The sequence below is a fragment of the Monodon monoceros genome, unplaced genomic scaffold (assembly GCF_005190385.1).
Source record: "Monodon monoceros isolate NGI ecotype Baffin Bay Population unplaced genomic scaffold, NGI_Narwhal_1 Super_Scaffold_10, whole genome shotgun sequence".
Taxonomy (NCBI): Eukaryota; Metazoa; Chordata; class Mammalia; order Artiodactyla; family Monodontidae; genus Monodon; species Monodon monoceros.
The window spans coordinates 21,014,388-21,033,606 of record NW_021703766.1 but is presented as its reverse complement, the minus strand read 5'-3'; the positions used below and the strand labels follow the sequence as shown (position 1 = coordinate 21,033,606).

General features: G+C 44.9%; 1 protein-coding gene across 2 annotated transcripts in view; it reads right to left on the bottom strand.

Moving 5' to 3' along the window:
• Positions 1-19,219, bottom strand: part of CDH11 (cadherin 11) — a 141,819-nt gene that overhangs the window by 65,836 nt on the left and 56,764 nt on the right. The window contains exon 2 of one of the 2 annotated variants that reach the window (XM_029237952.1): positions 17,641-17,768. The gene's annotated coding sequence lies outside the window, so the exon portion shown is untranslated. Of the gene's footprint in view, positions 1-17,640; positions 17,797-19,219 lie in introns of those variants that run through there. The other variant, XM_029237962.1, reaches the window with a different exon arrangement.

Here is a 19,219-nt window from a genome sequence, read left to right as displayed (position 1 = left end):
GAACTTAAGTTCCCCAAGTTCTGACACCAGATAAAATGGCATAACCTAAATTTGACCCCAGCTACAGGAAATAAGCTCAAATACACGTGCCAAGCATTCTCCAAATCCCCAACAAACTCAGCCAAAGAAAAGTGGCTCTTGGTATAACAGAGGTGGTGCCTATGCAAAGAAGGAAATTAATTTTATTCTGATTTCCCCTGATCTGTAATGTATGTACCAAATCAGAGCCCTCTTTGCAAAATTAAGGGGATTAGTTATCTTTCCATTCAGTCAGAGTGGCATTATACTTGCATGCAGACATTCCTAGCTAAGCAGAGGAATATCAAGTTTTTACAAAATCATTCAAGAGGTGAGACCTAACCCTGATTAGCGTTTCAATAAGAAGCCTAAGACTAAATAGAGACTAAGCACAGGATCACAGAGGCAATTAGGCATCTTCTAGACAGCCAAGCTTTTCCTCAGACCAATCGACTTGGAGCAAATGAGAATTTTTTTTCCTATCTCTTTCTTTTTTCCCCCTGTTGTGAAATGAACTGCCTTAAATAACTGAGGAGGTGACAGCAAGCCCGTTAAAGAAAACGTTTGTCCATTAAGTGAGGCTTAATTAAACAGAGCACAGGCTAATTGCTCTCCCATCTAATAAGTGGTACACTGGTTAAAATCATTCTATTTACAGTGTTTGGTCTGGGAGGCCTGTGATGACACCCTACCAGTAAACTAGGGGAAAAAAACACACAGAGACTTTAAGAAATCACATGCCACTTTGCAAAGCAATGGATGAACTGGAGATGTGTACATGCAAATGAAGTTGATCAAATATTAATATTTATGTCCGGTTACTCTCTCTTTAGATTTACTCAGAACGATGAAGCTACATTCACTTATCTCTTTAGACGAGGCATTTGGAATTACTGATAAAAGGCTTAGCTGTAGTACTGTGAGGGTCTAGTGATTGAAATTCTCCAAGAGTGCACCATCAATGCTCCATGATGATGGGGCTCATACGTGTTTTGTTCATCATCTTACTTCCAGTGGGTAGCTTGATATATTGAGCACGTGGGAAGCATTCAATGAATACTTGTTGATTGAGTCTGTGGGAAAAGACTTATAGTGGACACATTTGTGTCTAAAGTGGTAATCCTAGAAATGAGCTTGGATGGTATTATAGCCTGAATTGTGTTTCCCTAAAAGATGCTGAACTCCTAACTCCCAGTACCTGTGAAGGTGACCTTATGTGCAAATCGGGTCTTTGCATATGATCAAGTTAAGACGACGATGAAGTCATTAGGGTAGACTCTCATCCAATCTGACTGTTGTCCTTATTGAAAGGGGACATTTGGTCACTGGGGAACACCATCTATAAGTCAAAAACTGCCTGTTGCCCCCAGAAGCTAGGAGGATTGCGGGGCACAGATTCTCCCTCACAGCTCTCAAGAAGAAGCCCACTCTGCCAACACCTCGATTTTGGACTTCTGGCCTCCCAAACTGTGAGACAAATTTCTGTTGTTCAAGCCACCCAGTTTGCGGTACCTGGTTACTATGGCAGCCCCAGGGGACTGACACAGAAGGAGAAGGGCAGAGTGCAGGCTGAGCAAGACGGGAAAATAGCCCATTGTGATTGTCAGTTCTTCCCAGTCACCCGCCCCCAGGCCATGAGCCTCCACCCCCCACCCCATAAGCCATGGGCACTGCTGTGGCCAAGAGCATGGGGTTTAAAGCCTACCTCTGCTCTTCCTCGTCACATGCCTTCAATTGAAAAGCGGGGGAATAGTATAGCACATTTCTCCTTGGGTGGTTGTGAGCATTAAATGAGATAATTCTTGTGAGGTGCTGGACACTGTATGTGGCATGTAGTAAGTGCTCAATAAATACTATTTCTTATCATTGTCAGCATTAAAGCCTCGGCCCCTAGAACTTAATAGTGTTGAGGTCAGTTTTACATTTCTCTGGTTTGTCATCGAATCAGTGTGCACATGGCTGTGTCTGGACTGTCCACATGGATCTGGCTGGTAACGTACGGTGCTTGGAGTCCAGGTGGGCCCCTCACCATTGGAGGGTTGTGGCCAAGAATTCAGGCTGTTCACACTGGCTTTAACAGGTGGTCTCCTGCTCTATATCATGCCCCACCCCACTGAGCACACACAGAGATTTATCAATAGGAGGCACTGGAATCTGCAAAGGCCTGGCCATACTGGAACTGACCTTGGAGGCCTGAACAACAGCAGGGCAAGCCAGGTGCTGGGCTGCTGAGTGAGTGCGGCAGTGGCCTCGGTGAGGCTGCTGGGAGCCCAGGTGATAGCGAGGGCTCTATCTCTGACTAGCGTTTCAGTGGGAATCCTCAGGTGAAAGAGAGCACACCTGTCAGTCAGAAGGCAAGGGGGCTGCAATGAGGGAGGTTTCTAGGTCCTCCAGATCACCATACTGTGTAATGTGTCCAAAGCTTGATGATTATTATCTTACTTACCCCTCACAGCAACTCAGTGAGGTAAGAATTACTATCTTTACTTTACAAATTAGGAAAGTGAGGTTCAGAAGTCCTTTGGTAATTCCGGGCAAAGTCACAAAGCACATCAGTGGCTGGTATTCAAAGCTGGTGGAATCACAGAGCTGCCCCAGCTAACCATTATGCTCCACTGCCTGCCAGCACTGTCCCTGCTAGAACGTTGCCCTCAGCGGGCAGTATTTAAGCCAGACTGAAGACTGCAGTATCAAGTCCCTCTGCTGACAGTTTATAGTCACACACTTAAAAAGGCATAAATGCTTCGTGAATACCAGTAGTACTCATTCTTAATTTTCCGCATTGTTTATGAGACGCCTAGAATGGAACAATCACAACAATAATTCATACTTTTTAGCACTTTGTAATTTACAAAGGACTTTCACACACATTAGCTCATGTTACACACCAGCCAACAAAAGCGAGGGTTATTGTTATCCTTGTTTCATTGATGGAGAGTGAAAGAATAAGTCAGAGTACTGTTCAGAGATACTAGTGAAGGTGAAGGCTGCTCTCTGAGAGTAGGGCTTAGGCTGAAAATCCTGCCCCAAGAAAGGAAAAACTTTCCTTGAGGGGGAACAGGGTTTCCTAAATCAGCTCCCACGTGGCCTTCCTCTCGTCCAGGAGGACACAGCTGATTAATAGCAGCCAGTGGTGGGGAGGCTCACAGTCATGGGGTGCTTATTCCATGCTGAATACTGCACCTAGCGCTCTACGTGCTTTATTTCATTAATCTGCGCACAGCCCTATGGGTTTTTTTTTTTTTAACTACTGTTATCCCCATTTTATAGGTGAAAAATGGAAACTCTGAGAGGTTAAATAACTCACCAAAGGTCACACAACTAATACCACCCCTGACCATCTGATCTTAGAGGCTCTACTTTTAGCAATTTGACCTTAAGGATTGCCCAATTGGTACAGCCTTTCTCATAGAAAAAAAACAACAACTCTATAGTATCTGTTTTCTTTTTTCCACCCCTAGAGCCTCCTGATTTTCACTGCACCTTGCACCAGGTCAGATTCAAGGCTTGATTTGTGTTTGATTCAAGGCTTGGCTTCATTCTGCTCAGGACTCAGAGGTGCTGGATCTGATACTGCACCTGTTTGGAAGGTGCCTGCTGTGTTCCTCCTCTGTAGGGACTGTGGTTTGCAATTAAAGAGATTAATTTTGTGCCAACACCTGAATCCATGCATCCAAATGTCCTGTTGGAGGCAGCTTCTAAGTCACAGAAGACATGCAGACCCATCTCATCAGAGTCACAAGTCACTGCTCACCACAACCCACGTTAAGTGGCAGGACCTCCTCACAGCCTGCAGCCATCTTGTCTCTGGGTGGCTCTGACGAACTTCCAATATTCTCGCAAGACAGTGCTCTTGCCACTTCTAAAATGATTCAAAACACAGATCCCCCGAAAGAGTCCCAAAGAGATCATCAGTGAAGACGGTGCCACAGGCAACGAGTGTCCAGCTTCCAATGGGAGGTGAAATCTGAAGGCGAGAGGGATCACTGGGGTGCTAGGGTTTCAACTTGTTTGCAAAAATCCATCACTCGACTTTGCCTGAAATGACTTGGAAAAAGAGGGATTTGAGATGGGAAGACAGAGGACTGTAAAGGAGACGACAGGGCAGCTGGAGATTTTTTTCGCAAGAATTTGGGTAAAAGAGGAAATGATGAAATATACCGTGGCCTTGGCTTTCTGTCCACTAGAGAGGGAGAGTGGAGACATTCAGGGGGCTGACCAAGTCACTTCACAGTGGCCTGCCATGTACCAGAGAAAGCCAGATCGCCCAGACTGAGGAAGGCTCACTGCTATAGCTAAGAAGCTCCGTTTTGGATTTGAAGTATTAGTTCAACTTCCTTCTTCTCGAGTCACTTACCAGCTGTGAGGCAGCAGGCAAATTAGTCAGTCTTTCTCACACTCTGTTTTCTCATTTGAAAAATGGAGATAAAATGCTCCCCAGCCCAGGCAAAGTGGTGGCAATTAAATGATACACAGACAGCATCCCTACGTGTCTGACACATAGTAGGCTTCTTCCTCTTTTTGCTTTTTTCCTCTCCAGTCCTGGATCCATGAACGATGTATCTTCTAAATAGAAGAATTCAGCCCCCACCTTAATCTTGGAAACCTGAGCTCACATCTTCACTTATCCGGGATCCACACATTACAGAAAGCACCCAGTGCTAGCCTCCTGTCTACGTCATCACATAGCCCAGCCCGAGCCAGAAGCACCCGCAGGTAGAAACCCTGATGAAGGCTCATGGAAAGCAAGAGAAGATGATAGCTGTTTCTATTGTTGTTGTTTTGCAATGGGCTGTTTTCCCTGAGAAGCCAGTAAGCATACCTTAATACCAACCTGCACTTTTTTTGGTTCACCTGTGATCATTTCTTATAGTTCATAGATTTTCAACAGAAGAACCACTGAACCCCGGGGCCCCAGAGTCAAGCTTCTCCCCCTAACCTCAGTTTACAAATAAGAAAGCTGAAGCTTAGAAAAGAGGCAAAACTTGGTCAGGCTAACTCTGTTGGAGGGAGCATTATTCAGACAGAAGTATCTCTGCAGACTGGCTTCCCTACAGGGCTAAGATGAGTGGAAGCCTCCAGCCACGGCCAAACAAGGCCACTGTTCCCGCCAGCATGCAGAGCTGGGCAATTACAACTGTGGCAATCCCTAGCTGTCTCCTGGAGGTATGCAAGCAAATGTCATTATCAGTGATTCTAAGGAGGAGAATAAACATTTATCGAGTTATTATTATGTGCTGGGAACCGTGCTAAGTATTTTACATGCATTGTCTCATTTGATCCTTGCAGCAGTCCTATGAGTACAAACAATGCCCCAGCACAAAGATGTCCATGTGTTAATTCCCAGAACCTATAAATGTATTAAACTGTAAGGCAAAGAGGACTTTGTGAATGTGGTTTAGTTAAGGGTCTTGAAATGGGCAGATCATTCTGGATTATTCAGGTGGAGTCAGTGTAATCACAGGGTCCTTATACAAGGGAGGCAGGAGGGACAGAGAGAGAGAGAGAATGGATGAGAGAAGCAGACGATGAGGTGATGAACCTTGAAGGCAGAAGAAGAGGCCATGAGCTGAGGAACCCAGGAGACACCTAGACTGTGAAGAAGACAAGTAATAAGATTCTCCCCTAGGACCTCCAGAAGGAACAGAGCCCTATGGATAACTTGATTTTAGCCCATGGGGCCCATTTTAGTTAGCCCATGGGGCCCATTTTAGGCTGCTGATCTCCACAACTGTAAGATAATAAAGTTGTGTTGTTTTAAAGCCACTAGGTTTGTGGCAGTTCGTTACAGCAGCAACAGGAAACTAATACGCCCATTTAACAGATGAGAAAGCAGAAGCTTCACGAGGTTAAAGCACTCAGCAGAAGTCACACGTAGCGGTTCACAAGGAAGCTGAGATGATGCACAGAGGGAGACGCCATAGCTCCTTCTCCTCTGTGCTGAGCTACATCACGCTGGGGAAGGAGAAGGAAAGTACAGATTCACAATTTAAAACATGCAAGTCCTTCTTCAACCCTGGGAGACAGTCAAGACGGTCACTGCTTCCTGCTCCATTAAAAACAAAAACAGACAAACACGAGCACAAGAGAGAGTTACTGTTCTGTTCAAAGTCACAGTTAGAGGAAGACCCAAAATTCCAACCCAGGTCATTTTGTGTGACGCCACTCCCAGCCCATGCACTGTGCTTCTTCTGTATTTTGTGGGGCACTTTAGTTGGCACCACTCTTCTGCAAAGAGGAGCACCCTGTTCATGGAAACCAGCACATGGTGCCAACAGAGCCCAGTGGAGGCTGTGCCTGTTGCCACCTTCACAGGCTAACGCTCAGGCCAGCTCGAGGGGAGGCCGGGCCTCCAGGGCAAACCTGCGTGCCTGTGCTGTACAAACCTGGCTATGACCTGTGTTCCGTCATTCACTGCGAACTTCTGTCTAGGAACCTGAATTTGGAAACACCTGGATATTTGGAATTGTATAGACTCAGGCATTGCCATCACTACCACCCTGAGCCCTGTTCAGGAAGCCGTCTCTATGTGACAGGCATTGTTCTAAGTGCATTAGAGGTAATAGCTCCATCAACTGTCACAAAATCCCTATAGAGTAGACACTAATTATTGGGCGATTACAATAATCACCCCATTGTTGACCACATTTGACAAATTATCAAAGAGGAGCACAGAGCAGTCACTTTCCAGCAAGAAACAAGATTAGAACCTGGCCATTCCCACCGCTGAATCAGGCCACTAGTCCAGACCCTTCAATGAGGGGAAAAAAGCAAACACTCTGAAATAGGCAGGGATATATTTCAGGAAGTATTAATCTTTTATTATTATTTTTTATTCTTTTAACTTCTTTAAAAGCTAAGAAAGCTGTAATGAAATTGGGAAAGAGGATGTCTGCTGCTTGAAAAAGACTCCCATTTCCTAAATCTCAGCTCCTTTTTACTCTACAAAGATCTTTTTTTTTTTTTTTTTTTTTTGAGATACGCGGGCCTGTCACTGCCGTGGCCTCTCCCGTTGCGGAGCACAGGCTCCAGACGCGCAGGCTCAGCGGCCATGGCTCACGGGCCCAGTGCTCCGCGGCATGTGGGATCTTCCCGGACCGGGGCACGAACCCGCACCCCCTACATCGGCAGGCGGACCCCCAACCACCGCGCCACCAGGGAAGACCCGAAGATCTAATTTTATTTGCGCTTCCTGAACGCAGCCAAACAGTGGGGACTGCCGGGATTTGGGCTCTGGCGGGAGATCGCAAACAGAGCTTCTGTTTAGATCTCACTGCCTAGGTTAATGCGTCGTGATTCCTCTACAGGCTGTTTCCCAGGATGCTGTTATTTCACTGTCTGCTGGGGAAGAAAATGTCCCCGTGAAAATAAATGAAATGCAGCAGTATTTACAAATCCTGAGTCAGATTTCCATCCTGTCCAACAGGATGAGAATTTGACCCATTATTTACACTAGTAAGCTGAGAATGACATCAAAAGCTCTCTTATGAACTGCAGGGGAGATAATGATTTAAGTGACTTCAATCTAGACGTGTGCTTTACAACAGAAATGTGTACCTGCTCCTTCTACAGAGGAGAAGAGAAACAGCATTGACTTCTATATTTAACGGGCAGGACACCCAATTCCAAGCCTTGTTTCTAAATATCCGTGGATTCCACATCTCTATGGTTTCACTTAGAAATTCTACTTGCCCTGGAGAAATAGGATGCATATAATAGTCCAGGGAGAGACAGAGCCCTAAGTGGAGGTGGAAACACCCTGAATGCCTGAAGAAGAGAATTCAGCGTTCTTTATGCAGCCTGCAAAGCAGATGTGATCTCCTTTCTCCCGGTCCTCCTTTTCTCCTAAGACACACCCCACCTCCACAGATGCAGGCACACTCATACTGATCACTCGTCACAGGGGTGCCGTAAGAACAAATGAGAGAAAAGAGAGGCGAGGGTGCTCTACAGAGGAAAGTCACTGTCATCATTGTCATTCGTGTTATTGTTGTATTCCAGGGTCTGTTTTTTCTGGGCACCAGGAGCGTGGTATGGGAAGCATCTAAGTGCTGGAGCCAAGGAGGGCTAGAGGTGAAGTCTCAGCCCCACTATTCACTGTGGCTTCATGGGCAAAGCAGGAGCTGGTCTGACCCTTCACTTCCTCATCGGTAAAATGGGTATGAGCTTCCTTCCTATCAACGTAAGTCTGTCCCAATCCTTTTTTCTATTGGAACTAAGCTCAACTCCCCTGAACAAGATTTACTCTGAATAAGATTTACTGTAATTTAGCATTTTAAAAAAATGACAGCTTTCTTGAGATATAATTCACATAAAGTCCACCCTTTTAAAGTGTACAATTCCATGTTTTCAGTAAATCTGCAAAGTTGTACATCAATCCACTGCTATCTAATTCTAGAACATTTCTCCAATTCCCAAAATCAAAATCATAGCCATTAGCAGCTACTATATTTAGAGTACAGTTTACTAATCAACATCCTGTTCTTCTTCAAGGTCTAAGAAATCTTCTCCAAAGTCCACGCTGAATTACTCCAGAACTTACAGTCGGCACCAAAGTGTCAGGCATTTCATGTACACCCCTCTGGGGCTTCCAGATTGACAGCTGAAATCTCCCCGCCTTCCCAAATAGATGGTATGCTCTTGGAGTGCAAAGGCCGTACTGCCTGCACTTTCTTTCCCCCAGCACCTCAGCTCAGGGCTGAACACACAAGTCGGCGCTCAGTAAATGCCTGGCTCCTGACCGACTGGGCAATCACCACTTCTTCCGAAGACGAGCACGTTTGTCATCTGTCTGCTTCTCTGAATGCCAGTGCCTCCACAAGCTGTCATGTTCCATGATTATTCTCCCCAAAGCATGTGCTGTTAATTTTTCATCTTAATGAACTGTCCAGTTGAGTTTAGCAACGGGAATAGTGATAGAGGCACAGTAAAAATGGCTTATGTCCTGCTATCGTCAGAAGCCTTCTCCCCACAACACTGGCACATAATTGGAATAAAATATCTCAATGGCTACAAACATCATTTGTCAACAATGAAGTGGGGTAAGTACTATTTCAAAAATTCATACTCACGGGCTTTATAAACACGGATTATTGGAACGTTCCTCCAATTGATATCTGCTCAAGCATTTAAGTGCATGGCTATTATTCTCTCTGTTTGCTTGAGTGAAACCACTTTGGGTACCAAGCTACATGTCAGCCCCAATTTTCCAGAGTATTACAGATGCACATTCTTTCCTGGTGGGATTGGGGTCAGGCAAGCCAGAGCAGGCCCGAAAGGCCTGTGTTAATGCGCAGATGCACACGCGGGAAAGCCATGATGCAGCTGTTGGCATCCCCAGAGTGGAGTGCTCTGGGAACCGATGCCACTCCGATCTGAATGGTGGCCCAGGAGGAACTCAGAGCGAGAGCAAGAGAGAGAGAGGGAGGGAGAAAATGAGGAATAGAGAGACAGGCGTCTGAAAATTCTGAGCAACCCAGCAGCACAGAGGAGCTCACGCTCCAGCCCTCGGCCCCCCACAATTTTCTAAGACAGGCAACCCACCATCATATTCCTGTCGACGCATAAGAGAAACATTCAAGAATTAGGTGTTGGTTTAGTCATTCATTCAAGAAATAGTTACCGAGCTACTACTAGTGTGGACCACATTGCTGGATGTTGAAAATATAGGGGTGGGCAAGGCAGACCATGTCTCTGAACCCCGGGGGGTTTAGACTCTCATGGGGGAAACAACTAATAAAAAAGGAAACCATGAAAGGGAATAGACATGATATTCACACATTATGATGACTCCTGTGAAGGATAAGACAGAATAATGAAATACTGAATAACCGAGTGGTGGGTGTGCCTTTACAGGTTGTGACATCAGGAAAGGCCTTACATAATGGAGAGTCATGCATGTGAAGGGACCCAGACAGAGGGAACAGAAAGTGCCAAGCCCCTGAGACTTCTCCATTAGGTAGAAGTATCGTGCCTGGGGTCCACAATACCTTTACGGGCTCACAGGAATGTTTCAGTTTCTTTTAAGGTCAGAAGGAAAATTGACCTTTGAGGGTAAAGATTATATTCATCTTCATACCAAAGCAGCCATAAAATATAACATTTAATTCTTTTAATAGAAAAAGGAGCTCATAAAGGCAAAGATGCCCAGGGCCCATGAAGACATATCAAGACCCCCAAGGTACCAAGGCACTCAGGAGTCAGGAACCCCACCTGGAAGAGAGGATCCTTCACAGCATCTTCAGATAAATGGAGACTGAGAAGGAAAACTGATGCAAGAGGATGGAGTGTTAAGCATCATGAAGCACAGGTACCCTCAGCAATACGGTATGGATGGAGAGTTAACTGGGAGGGTGGAATAGGGGCTTCAAGAGATGAGAGGGGCTGGGGACTGGATCATGTCAGTCTTAGGAGCCAGGCGGAGGAACCTGCAATTTATCCTGTGAAAGACCACAAACTTCTGAAGCTTGGAGTTTTAGACTGAAGGAACTTGATACAATTTAGACTGTAGAAAAATCTATCCTGCTGCACCTCGGTGGAGGAGGACTCGGGAGGAGATCAGGGAGCCGGATGTGCTCCCATGATCCTGGTCACCAGCGACCCTGGCCCCTCCCGTGTGAGCACAGGCTGCTCCCTGCCACTGTGCGGTCCAGCACAAACCCTTGACAAGAATGCAACTACACCAGCGACAAAGGCTTTTTCTTTGCCCAAAGCATGATGCAAATGGTTTAGGGGCATTGAGTAACAATGCTCCTGGGTCCATTTTTCAAGTGGAAATTCTGAAAAGAGATTGGGAATGTTGAGAGGTCCAAAATAGCATCTGTTATGGACAGAAATGTGATACTTAAGGAAACTTGCTAGATATTCATTTAGAGAGGTTCCTTCTAGCTCTTGCAGGTATGTGGCCAAACTCTTAAACATGTTTTCTTTTAAAAAAAAAAAAAAAGTATAAGAACTGTTGCTATGGAAACCTAACATCATTTCAAATGGTGCTTAGATTCTAAAATTCAGAGCCTCTTGAAAAGATGAACTCACTGGCCCCTCCACAATTTTTCTAAAGCCTCCAAGTGGAGGCATTTCCCAGGTGTCTGGCTGCAGTCTTCTAGAGTCTCAGCAGACACAGTTAATTGGTGGCTGATTTTAATGTCTTGTTACCCTTCCTTCTCTGCTCTCTCAAACTGCCTTGAGCTCTGCATGCCCCACAGGGCACAGGGTAATTTGGGTTAGTAGCCTCTGGAGGAAATGGTGAGTCTCTGGCTTGGTAATCACATGGGGCTGGGAGGGCTGCTGGGCAATGGCCTGATTTTTTCCTGAAACATTCTGGGAGCAGCTGAACCTTCCTGATGGGCCCAACTGAAGAAAACAGGTAGACTTAGAAGGGGGTCAGGGGAGCCCCCTTCACTGGCATTATGAGTTCCATGAGAACAGGAACTGCAGTAATCTTAGGCACAGGTGAATGTGTGGATTTAGCACAGTGTAAGCAGTCAGTAAATGTGTTTGATATATGAATAAATCAATTACTGAATGGCCAGGAAGCCATTCCCTGGTGATTCCACCTGACCCCTCTCAGGTTCACCTACTTTCTTCAGCCTAGATATGTTTATCACCCCACAGACACTGAGTACCCAGCCTGCAAAGAGCATGCATAGGTCTTGGCACAAAGCATGAAAGAATGTCACGGTGTCTTTCAGGAATTATTTGATGAGTGAATGAGTGAATGAATGAATACCTGAAAACAATCCTCCTGGGACCAGAGCACTTGACGGCAAAACCATATCACACTGTCTTCTTGGGTTACTTCCTGCCTGTCACCGTATTCAAAGTCCCTCTCACGTTGAGAACAAACTATTCCTTGCCATGTAATGCACGGAGGAAATGCACAGATAAACGAGCAGTGTTCAAGTGCTTTGATCTTTAAAAGGAGGGAACCCTACACCAGCCTTTGAGATGCCGTGTTGACTCTGACAAGCAGAACAGAAAAGTCACACTATCTACATGACTGGTTGCCAGAAATGAAGTGGGTAGATTTCAGTGGGACTGTCTGTTCCCATCCTGGACCACTGGGTCCAGAAGGGAAGTGTGCAGAGAGCGTGATCACCTGCCTGAGACTCCCCTACTTGATGAGACAGGGGAAGATCCTTTCCCACAGATGAGCATCAAGTGGGTAGCAAGTGGCCCAAAGAGGGGCCCCTCCTGCCATCTCCATCCTGGGGGTACATTTGCTGCTTCTGGCATCTCAGGGAAACTGACAAAGAGAGGAACGTATTCTTGGTTTCAAGTACATCTTGGTTATCTTGCTAAGTAAGTGCTGGGGAGAGAGAAGAAGCTCACCTAAGTGTCTGGGTAACTGACGTCCAAGCTGTACCTCGATCGGGCATTACGTTCATACAGCTGTTGCATGGAACATGGGGGAAATGGTTTAAAAAAATCAGTGACTCAAGATGAAGGGTTTATAAGAATTAATTTTACTAGCTTTGCAGCTTTTCTGTAGGTTTGAAATGTTTTAAAATTTAAAGAAAGCTTAAAATCAGAGAACAAGCAACAAAAACAAGGGGGGAAACTTAATAAAGTTTTCTTTTCAAAATCAAGGTGTAGAACAGTGTACGTACGAGTGTTTACAGTTGGATACCACCTATGTGTACAAACATGGAAGAATCGAGTACATGAGTGTGTGGTTGTAACGTCGTAACTGCCTGGAAACTCTCTGGAGGGTCACATAGAAAACTGAAAATAGTAGCTGCCTCCAGGGAAGGAAATTGAGAGACTAGAAGATAGGGATTGAAGGATACTTAATTTTCTGTAGACCTTGTAACTGTCTTACCTACTTATATAAACAAACAAACAAACCACCTAGTCATGAATATTTTGCCTCAAGAACCTCTGCACTTTTCTCTTTGCTTGAAAAATCCTTCCTGATTGTCTCCTGGTAAATTCTGACTCATACGTCACATCTAAACCCAAAGGTCACCTCCTCACTGAAGCCTTTCCCGATTTTCTCTTATCAGAGTCAGTCCCTCTGTGCTCCTACGAACCCATGGAGCTAAGAAACTCTAAGCCATGGTTATTTTCTGCTGACCTGGCTCCACCACAAGAAGGGGTGCTCTTTAAAGATATGACTTTGGTACAATTGTCGTGTTGATACATGTGCATCTCGTTCATTGCTGTACCGGCACCTAGTCCAAGGCCTAAAGTAGGAATGGTTCTCAAGAGATGATTGATGATCTTCCTGTCCCCATGGGTTACCTCTCACTCAGTGCCTACATTCAGCAGCACAGTGCTACATTAGCCAGCAGCACCTAGGTCTGTCTCCCTTATAACCCACATGGAGATTTATGATATGACCACCAAAAGAACTGTAATATAACCACCATCCAACTTGGTTAAGACCAGAAGGCAAGACACCAAAGAATTGGAAGAAACACACTGGAGGCACTACGGTACTGTACTGGGGCGTGGAGGCCCCAGCTCTACATGTCGCTCACCGTTTGGCCCTCAGGAAGTTCATTCACCTCTCTGAACCTCCGTGTCCTCATCATAAAAGAATCAGGACAACGGCACATACCAAAGTGTTGGTGACGTCAAACAAGACAATGAACATCGAGCACGTAGCACAGTGTCTGCACATGGGCGTTGCGTTAAACATCAGCTCTCACTGTCCTGATCAGGAGGGTCTGTGCACTTTGTTCACCATTCCTTAAATAAAGCAAGATTACATAACCATGGCTTCGGTTGAAGTTTGTCCTTTAGTACTGATTCTGGCAAAGGTGGGATATTTACATTACCTGGCACACGAGAGCTTCCTGTATCCCTTAGTTGATTGCATTAGTGACAGTCACACTGTACACACTGAGGATCTGCAAAGGAGTCAGCAAGTGAACTGAGTGTCTGTTTATGATTCTCAGGGCACCAGCCACAGACAGATCCTTGGCCTCTTTCTCCACAGTGGCCTATATCCCAAAATAGGAAATGTGCCTTCACAGACAGACCCAGCAGGCAGAGGGGTTAGGAGGCAGGCTGCTGACATTTCACACTGTCAGGGACAATGCAGAGCCTGGTGGCTGCTCCAGCACAGGTGAGCTGCCCCCCCCCACCCCGGGGGCTTTTTGGGATTGATTTTTATGCAAATGTTTATGCAAATGAAAGATAATTGGGTGGCCTGTGATGATTAGCCCATGCTGATTATCGGTCAGGAGGGTCTCAACGTGTGTATACTTTTCATGAGTATAACAACAAATACTTTTCGCTTCAAGACGTTCGAATCTGTGCCCCAATGCCCTACTAAAAGCTCAGTGTGGTAGCGGGGCCAGGAAGCTCTGTCCTGTAGCTACTCAGGTCATTCCTCTCCTGCTCTGAGGAGGTGTCTAAGTAAGAAAAATGTACCAGGAACGGAAGTTCAAGTGGATTTCCCTAAAAGTCAGCCAGAGAGTTGATCCCTAAGTCCAAACCACTTCACAACCATTTGTGAAAAGTCTTTCTCTCTACCTCCCATCCCCCTCTCTTCCCTTCCCACTAGGATTCTGAGTGCTTTATACAGAGCTCCTTGACTGTAAGCTCCTTGAAGAAAGGGAAAGAGCCTTTCATCCCTGCCTGTATCCTGGCACATCACAGGCACTTGTTCAAGGAACACGGCCATCCTGAGTGGACTGGGGATCAAGAATCTGAGTCTTGAGCCAAAGTTGTAGGTAAGTTTCATTTTGCCCTTCCAAAACCTTATAGTATGATCCAAGTCCTTTCCTGCCTCTAGGCAAAAAAAAAAAAAAAAAAAAAAAATCCTATGTCTAAAACAAGAAGATTATCCTGAAAGATCAAAGGACTGTTCCATCTGTACCATCCTGTGATTTTTTAAGGGTGCTACAAACATTAGAATAGTTTACCTTCCTCTCCTTGGAATAAAAGCTATGCAGAACTCTTCGAAACAGGCTGTTCTTAATTTCTAAGTGGGAAAAAAAAAACACCTAAACAATTTCCTAGAAGACAAATTAAATTGAAGTACTTTCTATTTAACTTCTGACTCTGTTTCATTGATACCTCATTCTAATTGTCCCTATTACCAAGAAAAAAAGGAAATGTCAGCCGCAAGTCCTACTGAAGAATTCAAAGGCCGGATGAAATGAAGAGACCCATCTGGCTTGGCAGAAATGAGATGATCATCATTCACAGGCATTTCCAGAGGAGGGATGCGTTCCCTCTGCTGAGCCAGGCTTCAGAGCAAATGAGTGCAAAATATGCTAACATGAGAGGAGTCGGCCACATAATTTCCAAGTCATATTGGTGCATTTGCAGGAAAGCATGGCTCTGCCTTCACTAAGAGTGTTTTCATTCATTGGTTTATTCCCATGACAAACGTTGGCCAGAACATGGGAGAAAGAGTAGGGGGGCTCCCCAAATTGAAATTTTGTCCCAGAACAAACCCACATTAAAATATGAGTGTAAAACACCTGGGAAATCACCAAAGATTTACACGCCCCAGTCACAGGGGCTGACCATCTAAGTAAAAATAGCTTGTGTGGGCTGCAGGAAAAGTCTTAGCCTTACGTGGAGGAAATGTTTTTTGTCCATAATGGATCAGATTAATTCTGGGGAAGACAAAAGAAAGGAGTAAGCAAAGATAAAAGCTCTAGCTAAAGTCAGACCTCCAAGGATAAAAACGTCCAAGGATAAAAGTATGGCAATATGGCCATAGGCAAGTTACTTATCTTTTCTAAAACTCGGTTTTCTCATTTGTAATATCTTGGATATTAATGGAATCTATCACAGTAGGTTTTTGCAAGGATTAAGGGAGGTGATACCTTTAAAGACCTTATGTGCCTGACATATCGTAAGCACTCAATACCTGTTAGCTGTCAACATTGTGACTTTTCTCTCTGTGGTAACATCAGGTCCCCTTCTTCATTTTCTATTTAAACTATACTTAAAGTCTCTATTCATACATTTAGTAAATATTTATTGAGAACCTACTTTGCGCCAGATACAGTGCTTGCAACTGGGAACCTGGTGGTTCCAAAATAAGGCCAATCCTCAAGAACCTTCAGGTCTAGCTGGGAAGACTGACAACTAAACAGACAATTACAACCCAATGTGGGAATCACAGTAAATGGTGTAATCTCGATGACTAAAGGCTAGGAGACACCCAAAGCCCAGTCTTCAGGGATCAGAAAGAATTCCTTAGAGATAGTGAGGTCCAAGTGAAGGTATAGTTTATGAGTAAAACTTAGCTTGTGAAGACAGGGAGATTACTGGGCTTTGGGGAAATAAAGGTTGTGCCTTATAGTAGATCCTAGAGTGGACGTGTACAGTGAGGGCTGGGTGTGCAGAGAGCAGCTGGCAGTGACTCTGGACGACAGAACAGTGGCCCCATCAATGAAGGGTCCTAGAAGCCTGAGAAGGAGTTCAGATCTGTAACATCGAAAGCGATTAAGTAGCAAAGTAACATAGTTTCTGGATTTAGGGACACTGTTCAGGATATGTAGGAAAGATGGATCATGCTGGAGCTGACAGAGGGAGAAGTAACACTGGAGGCAAAAAGATCTGTTAGGTGGCAACTGTGGCAAAATCTTGGAGAAAGGGGATCTGGCTTGCATTTGGATGGTGGCAGTGGGGATAGAGAAAAAGAAAAATGTTTCAGAGATAGCCAGAGAGTGAGTCAACAGGAATCAGTTGCTATTGGAGGTAGGGGTTGGGAGGCATATGGGATCCCTCCCATGTTTTGGATGTGAGTGAATTTTGGTGCTATGGCTGAAATGTGGCACACAGGACAAGGTAAAGCTTTAGAGGAGAAAATCATGACTTGTATTTGGCCCCTGCATTTAAGGCACTTGGTGGACACACACGTGGAGATGAGCCACTGACACGTAGAAGGATGGTCTAGGACACTAAAGTGTGGAAAGTCATGCTGGTAGAATTAATTCTTAAATTTTTATCTGAATATTTGGACATCCTATAAAATATAGCTCCAGTTACTACTGAGCAGATAAAGGAGGTAAATACATTCATAGAATCCTAAGACTTAAGGACTATTAGAGACTCTGGATCCAACTACCCTTGTGTCCCAGAGAAGAGCTCCTTAACCTAGGGCACACAGACAATGAATGGCAGAGCCAGGTCTTGGAGTTGAAGTCATCCTCCTGACTTATGATCTAGTGCTCTGTCTTTTGAGATCTAAAAGGTTCAGCCTCCTAGCGATCTCTTTTCCTCGTGGGATGTAAGCCACCTTGTACATATTTAGAGAATTCTTTTCAAAAGAAGAAAATGGGATAAAAAACAACATGTCGGTTGCCTTAGTCAGTCTATCCAGCCGAACTCTTGCTAAGGAATTATAACCCCCTTTAGTTCCTTCTTTCTCCTCTGAACCTTCTATAGTCAAAAAAAAAAAAAAAAACCCAAAACAAAAAACTACCATCATCCTTGTGCGGGAACATAATAGATGCTCCATAGAGATAACCCAATAACAACAGTGAATAATCACATTCCTCAAAGCCCAGGCCTACTTCCCTGTCGAATTCTACTCTGGATTTGTGAAGGTTCAAACCACCGCAGGTTTATGCGATGGGCCTGGAAGCCATCGTTTCCATCTCCACAAATATAGTTACGTTTGAAACACTCAGTAACACTGGTCCATCTTACCTTCTTCACCCATTGGATACTTGCTGCCAATTTCTATAACACAAAACTCCACCCATCTGATTGGTCGTTCAACAAATGGCAACAGGAATGATCGTCAGGAGGCCACTGAGCCGAATATACAGTGATTTCTGCAAAAAGTGAAAGGATTGTTAGTAACCTAGAGGTGACATGAATCAATAAAGTGATACACTACTAGACACCGGGGGTACACAGTTGCATAGGACACACTTTTCTCAGACAGTAACGGTCCAGGTGTAGAAAGATATAAACAAATTATCACAGTTGTGTGCAAACTGGGAAAAACTTGTCATGGATTTAGATGTATCCACAGGATGGTTTGATGAACCATTTGTGCATCTGGAACTTTGAAAACAAAGATAAAAGCAGTCATACATCCAACTTCTTATAATACACTACACACTTTACACGCATCTGCTCTAGCACTAACGACAAACCTGTAGGGGAGACAGGAAGTCTTAGAGCCGGTTGCTGATAGAATCCACATTTTACTGGCGTCCAAAGCAAGTTCCTTCCCTCCTAAAGGGAGAAGCACTGTTCTGGTGCTGTCGAATCCTCATGGAATGGCAGACTCAAGGGCAGAGAGTGACAGTGGTGGCAGTTGTGATAGGAGATGTCATCCCCATGCTGGCAAAGCAGAGCACGGGGCTGACAGAGCTGCAATTCTTTGTCAAGATGACATTCCTCTCCGCCCCCCTCCTGCTCTGCACCACATTCTGGAGTTTCTGTGGGGCTGTGTTCTGCCTGGATTCGGGTCTGATTCATCTTCACGTCTCCTGAAGTGTCTAACACGTTTCCTAGCCCAGAGCAGCTGTTCAATGTATATTTGCTGAATGAATGAAGAAAGGAATATGGAGTGTCTGAACAGCTGTCGTCTTCCAAAACCGAGGCACTGAACCAAGGAAGGTGCGGCTGGCATAGCGTCCCTAACACAGCAGCATAAAGGAGTTCTTGAATGTCCTTCCTCTCCAGAACTTCTACCTTCTAGGATCAACTCGGGCTGCATTAAGGGCTTAAACAGCTTCTTACTTTGACTTTATTATCTTTCATTTTTCCTAAATCCACTTTTCCTTGCCTCATCTTGGTTCCACCTAACAGCTCCTCACACACAATGCCTTCTCCAAAACAAACAAGGACAGCAACAACATGTGAAAAACCCTCTGGTGAAGGGCTGAGGATGAACTGTACATCTACTGAAATCTGTTCATGGCTCCTTGATTTGGTGACTGTATCAAGAACAGGAAAACTGTCCTAATGTGTGCTATTTCCAGGATGTCAAAGATAGAGTAGCAGATGCACATGGAGTCATAAAAGATGCACATGGAGTCACAGGGGGCAGTTCATTCAGCACATAACTGATAAGGAAGGACCCAACTTGCAACCACATTGTAGCCAGTTTCCAGCAGCCCTCTCCCAATGAATCACACGCCCAGACATTCATGCCCTTATGTGGTCCCCTTCCATGTGACTCTGAGTTGCCCCTGGGTAACCAATTAAACACTGCAAAAGTGATACTATATGATTTCAGAAGCTGAGTCATAAAAACCTGGTAACCTGTCCT